Source organism: Nerophis ophidion, unplaced genomic scaffold (genome assembly GCF_033978795.1).
Source record: "Nerophis ophidion isolate RoL-2023_Sa unplaced genomic scaffold, RoL_Noph_v1.0 HiC_scaffold_130, whole genome shotgun sequence".
Taxonomy (NCBI): Eukaryota; Metazoa; Chordata; class Actinopteri; order Syngnathiformes; family Syngnathidae; genus Nerophis; species Nerophis ophidion.
In genome coordinates, this window is record NW_026907052.1 from 1757 (window position 1) to 8199 (window position 6443).

The following is a 6443-nucleotide window of genomic DNA, read 5'->3' on the forward strand; positions in this document are numbered from 1 at the left end:
CAACAGACACGCAGCGAGGGCTAAACCACCCAGTTGATAAGCGAGACATCTTATCTTTGGAGTAAACGCTAAGGTTCTTGTGATAGGACACCCAGTGGGAGACCGGACCGACCTTTAGGGCCGGCCTAGAAGCTTGTCTCTCAGAGAACCGCAGTGGGCTAACGCAGCTATCTCCGGGAAGATTGTTGTCGCAATAAAACTGTGGAGCTCAGAGTCTAGTTAAAAATGGAAGGAGAGTTTGATAGAGAAATAGATGATGATGGATGGGGCCCGGTCAGCCCATATGTCACCCTATTGACCCAAATTGGATCCACAGCTAATGCCCTAGCTGCCACATCAAAGCCAACAGATAAAGAGAAGAAAGTAACAAAAGCAAAACAAAAATTAGAACAACTTATTCAGGACATGGGGAAAACATTGGAACATATAGGGCCCTTAGGACAATTGATACTTGATAAGATGAACACAGCAGCTATAAAGAGAGATGAAGCGGAAGAGCAGGGAAAGATTGCAGGTTTGTTGCAGAAGTCCAGTTGGAGGAAAAAGGAGCGCGACTGGGAGAAGGAGCGACGGGAGTGGGCTGAACTGTTGATCTGCTGACAAAGCACCAAACATCTGCACCAAAAGGAGCTTCACTCCAAATCGGTAACTGCACCTCATGTCCCCACATGTCCTCCACCCTATGCGCCTCCAACCCACGGCATGTATCCCACATTTTACATTGAAAGAGGCACACTCTGGCATTAGGAGATTTCCGCGCTGTTGCTGCTCGGTGCATGACCCAGACTAATCTTAGAGATGTAGAGACGGACGCAAAAACTCTAACACTGTCCGATGAGGTCAGATTCACCCAACTCTGCACTGCTCTTGGTGCTGCAATGCGTAGTCATTTCCCACTGCCTAATTCAGCCGTTATGCCTAAAATTAGATGGGACCCCAAACAAAACCCCAGGCAGTTTTTATGTGAAGCCAAAGAGGCCTGGACCAATCAAACCGGCCCATACCCCAGTAACACTGGGTCACAGGCCGAGTGGTTCCGACAAGCAGTTCTGAGTGGAGTGCCTGAGTCAGTGCAAACAGCCATGAAAAGTAACCCTGACATGTTACGATGTCAACTTTGTACATGGGAGAAGCATCTCGTTCATCACCTTACCACGGCTCAAGCCAAAAAAACAACAAGATGAGAAAGACAAAGCAGATTTGCAGGCACAATTACTGAAATTACAACTAGCCAAAGCTAGAGATGACTTAAACGACAAAAAGAAGGGCAAGAAAGATCAGGTCAAGGTTATGTCTCAAACTGTACAGCAGTGGGACGGCGATAACGTTCAGGAGTCTGGGACGCCACATTTCAGAAGAAGGGGAGGACAAAATAGGGGAAGGGGAGGCCCACGGGGTGGAGGAAGGAGAGGGTTTTCCAGGGGAAAGCCTCAAGGAGGAAACCAAGGCTGTTTCCTGTGTGGGGGCTCCTCCCATTGGGTGAGGGAGTGCCCATATAACCCTGCTCAGTCACAAAGAGGGTTTCCACAGAGAGGAGTTCAGAACCGGGGAGGAACACGCCCTCCTCAGTCTCAAGGGAGAGGACCCGCACCACAGTTCCCCTTGTGGCAAGACACTGAGTGACACGCCCCACAGAGAAGCCCTGGACAGCACCTTACGGCAGAACCGGTGCTGTCAGTGACAGTAAATCAGGACTTGCTGCCTTTCTTAGTGGATACCGGTGCTACCGTCTCCACTATCAAGACTGTGGAAAAGAAGCTGCTTACATCAGACGTCATAACAGTCATGGGTTTCTCTGGGGTTCCTACTATGCTGCCTTACACCAAGCCTCTCACAACACGGCTTGGCAATCAGACTGTGTTGCATCCTTTCATCTACTCCCCTGAGGTACCTTCCAACCTGTTGGGGAGAGACCTCCTGACTCGATTGTGGGCTACTATTCTCTGCTCGCCTGACGGACTAACAGTCTCATTCCCTGATGGAACATCTCTACCCTGCGCCAGTATTGAGTCTTCACATTCAAGCCAATACATGATTCAGCCAGTTGCAGACAGATCGGCTGACATCTACTGGGGTCTCCTACACAGTGAAACTAGTGATAAAGGTGGAATCCTGTCGGCTTACCTGACTTGGAAACCCTGGATCTCCCAAATACACCCCTATGTGGCCCCTCCTGACCCTCCTCATATGACATTGTTTTATGATAGAGAGGATACACAGTGGTATGAGGAACAGTTTAGCAGGGAAATAGAGGGAACTAATTGGGCTCTTTCCACTAATAACATTTATGTGGCTCCCATAGGTGTAGCGGCAGAAGTTTCTCTCACCCCAGAACAACTACAGTGGTATATGATGAGTGACGAGGCTTCCCCCCATGTGTCTTTAGCCTTACATCCAGAGCACCAAGCCAAAGAGCTGGGTTCTATAGTTAAAACAGCACAACTGCAAACTGATTGGCAGAGGGTTGGCTCTTCGTTGTGGTATTCACCCGCAACTCAAATCTACAAAATACAGGTTTCTTGCACTGACCACGCTCTCCTTGAACACGCTCAAATCTCCCGCCACCATGGCCGAGAGAAAACAGATCACCCCGAAGCAGCATTGTTGTTAGATTCACTGCCTGACTCACTATGGTCCGCTGGGCCCACGGATGTTGGCCTAGTCGACTGCCCCCCAGTTACTTTCAAGCTGAAAAATAACAACCCAGTGTGGGTTCCCCAATACCCAAGTAAAAAAGACGCCGAAATCGGCATTGCAGATACCATTGAAGGTCTATTTGAAAAGGGGGTGTTGGTAGAAACATCCTCAGAATGGAACACTCCCATATGGCCCATTGAAAAGAAGGGCACTGGTAAATATCGCATGGTTCATGATCTTAGGGCCATTAACTCTGCGTTATGCACGCAAACCATCCCAGTTCCCAACCCTTACGTTGCGTTGACTAATCTTGATCCTAGCCACCAATGGTTCACCTGTATCGACCTCGCTAATGCATTTTTCTGCCTACCACTAGCCGAAGAATGTAGAAACATTTTTGCCTTCACCTACCGAGGTGTCCAACTGACCTATTCTTGTCTTCCTCAGGGATTTGCTCTATCCCCTGGCCTATTTAATCAGGTATTAAAGGATGTTTTGACGGATTGTGCTACCACCTGGAATAAAAAACATAGCACTAACTGAGGCGCACGGAGTGGGACATGTCGGGGCTGCACAGATGCAGAGAAACCTCGAAAATTGGTGGCACCCATTTTTGAAAGATATGTGTAAATATCATGTACATACTTGCCCTGAATGCACCATGTATAATGCACGACCAACAGTCAGACCGCATCCTGGACGTTTCCCTCTCGAGACGAAAACAGGGAAAGAAATCATCATAGATTACACAGATATGGTGAATTCAGTAAAAGGGTACAGGTATATGTTGGTATGTGTGGATGCGTATTCAGGTTGGCCAGAGGTACTCCCTACAAAAAGGGAAGACAGTAAGACAGTGGTGAAGTTTTTGTTAAACCAGTATATCCCCAGACATGGTTTTCCTGAGAAAATCCGATCAGATAATGGTACACATTTCAAAAACCATGATCTGCAAAAGGTTGAAGAAATGCTGGGGTTGAAACACAAGTTTGGTTCGGTCTACCACCCACAATCCCAAGGAAAGGTTGAAAGAATGAACCAAACACTCAAATCTATATTGGCAAAAATCTGTGCACTGACTAAAATTAATTGGCTAGATGCGCTACCCCTTGCCCTCATGTCTGTTAAAAGCTCAATAAACCAAAGCACGGCCTTTACTCCCTTTGAGCTGACCACAGGCAGGAGGTTTCCAGGGCCCCAGTCCAAGCTTATTGGAATCAAAGGTGATGATCAGTCATTAACCCACACACAGTATTTCCATGCTTTACAAGCCATTGTTGCAGAGTATGCCAAGCAGGTGGGGGAAAGAAACAAGGAAGACACAGCGACCCCACCAAGCACAGAGTGGGTCCTGCTGAAGGTGCTCAAGCGAAAGTGGACCGAACCCAGGTGGACGGGTCCATATCGAGTGACTGAACGCACCTCGCATGCTGTTCGGCTGAACGGCAAGGGAGACACGTGGTTCCACTGGAGCCAGTGTGCAGCGGCGGACGCCCCTGCACGCACGTTGAGAGGGACACGTACCGAGTTACGTGAACAACAACAACGGGAGAAGACCACCAATCAACAAGGGGCAGAATAATCCCCTGGTGGCATCAGGGTGAGGTAGTCTACCCAAAATCCCTGTGGGAGGAGGTGAAATAGCGCTCCTCTCCTACACGTGGTGTGCCAAACCACCAACCAGATTCGTCGAGGGACCAAGTAGATCTTATTGCCTCAGTTAGGGAAGATACAAATGCGTTATCAGCAAAAGATGGCAGTGGTGGGATTTGAACCCACGCCTCCCGAGAGACTGGAGCCTTAATCCAGCGCCTTAGACCGCTCGACCACACTACCCTTATTCCCAGCTTCCCGAGGATCAAATTGTCGGCATTATGAGATAGCAGAAATATGACATGGCAACACTTTGGTTGCGGTGTGGCAGGCAAAAGCCAAGGATGTTTGCTTGTCCCCTGGAAAACACCATGTTATACAGTCCTCGTTAGTATAGTGGACAGTATCTCCGCCTGTCACGCGGAAGACCAGGGTTCGATTCCCTGACGGGGAGATGGTTCAGGTACCTCTAATTTTCCTCAATTACCATCTTGTTGAAATTTGAGAAGTGACCAAAGTATCATTCTTCGAATGTTGTGATGTGTGGACTCGGCGTTGCTGCACAGCCCTATAGAAATCAAACACAGTATTTTACTAATGTTTGTTCCACCCTTCTAAATTAGGACGCAAAAGCAAGTCTTCAAAAAGGGAAAATCGTTTGTCAGAGTCAATGCGTCAAATAAAAGGTTAGGGATGCAGCAGCTGACGACCTCGACATAGCATTAGAAAAATCAACCTTGGTAGAATTAGAAAAGTCCTTAGGCGAAGCCCTATATGGTCTTATTTGCTACAACACATCTAACCACCGATGAGCAAACACTGACAACAGTTTAATTACACGTATACACATACACCAATGGTTAGCCTAAAGTCAGATGGTACAGAAAACAGCTTGAATACAACCACAGACAGTCTATGTTGGTCACCTTCAAATATCATATTGAGAAAGTTAAAGCTAAGGTTGGATTTGGAAACAGCATCCTAAAAAACTCTACAATACCAGCCGGGGAACATATTCTGCCACTATCCGAGCAACTGAACTCGCCCTATGAATCAAAACAGCCAAAAGTGCCTCATGTCAGGTTGCAATTACGTTGAGTCATCTTGCCGAAATCAATCCTGGCCTAAACACTGCCTGCGAGGCTCTAACTGGGTGTTTGAAATCAATTAGAACCTACAATCTCTATCTGCTGTTAGGCATTGATCCTCCGTATTATCTGACGTCAGAGGAAAAGTTCAAACAAGAAACTGACCCTCGTCTCGCTCTGTTTGACCGAGAACCTGCAACGAAGAGATTAAAATCAAGGCAAATTTCCTCCATCCTGGACAAGCCCTGACTGACAGCCATCACCGCAACAGGTTGGCCCTCTGCTAAAGCCGCAGGGAAAATGCCTCACACAACTAAACAAATCTCTTCTGCCCGGCTCCAAAGAAGTGTGGCGTTTCGGTCCTGCCAAAATCGCCCAAGATCTGAGAAACGGAACGTTGCAAGGTATCCATGAACAAATGAGGCTATGAGGATGTTCTACAGCATGTTAGTGTGGAGGAGTGCAGATGATGTGTCATTTGTTAGTCTGCTCTCTCCTGCCTGTGCAATTCAACCAACAAGATCTGGATGCTGTCAGTGACTCGGCTCGGGTGTGGGGTGAACTGGAAAGGTGTCGTGCCGTGGAACTCGAAGAGAACAAGAAAGAGGAAAGCTGGGAATCTCAGGCACCTTTTTTTGGCCAAATTGGAGCAATGTCCACATTGCCTTTATGGAAAATGTCAACAATAATGCTTTGTATATCATGAGAATAAAACATGGAAGTCACATAAGTTTTATAGAAACTGCCTGCTATGAGAACGGAATGAATAGCTTTCCCTGACCGGGAATCGAAAACGGGCCGCGGCGGTGAAAGCGCCGAATCCTAGCCACTAGACCACCAGGGAACTGATCATTTGTGCAGACACTTGTCTCCTGCAAGGTTTCTTGACAAATGTGTGAAGCACCCATTGCATTCATGTACCATGTCAGAAATTTGAATTGTATTTTTTGAACCGGGGTAACTTCTGTGTCTCAGTGAAGTGATAACCACTACACTATGGAAACTGCTGCATGAATTTGGACTTGGATGTGTATAAAATTGTACAATAGTAACAATAACGAACAGACTTTCTTTCCTCATGTCTTCTTAGTATAGTCCGTGTTGAGGATAAGGTCGTTGTTTCTA

The 6443-nt window shown here is 47.2% G+C and overlaps 2 non-coding genes across 2 annotated transcripts; one reads left to right on the plus strand and one right to left on the minus strand.

Annotated features, from left to right (window-relative positions):
• Positions 1-4391: 4391 nt before the first annotated feature.
• On the minus strand, positions 4392-4473 carry trnal-aag (transfer RNA leucine (anticodon AAG)). The gene has a single exon. It is a non-coding gene; the product is annotated as a tRNA-Leu (tRNA).
• A 139-nt stretch (positions 4474-4612) lies between these two features.
• On the plus strand, positions 4613-4684 carry trnad-guc (transfer RNA aspartic acid (anticodon GUC)). Its single transcript has one exon. It is a non-coding gene; the product is annotated as a tRNA-Asp (tRNA).
• Positions 4685-6443: the final 1759 nt, after the last annotated feature.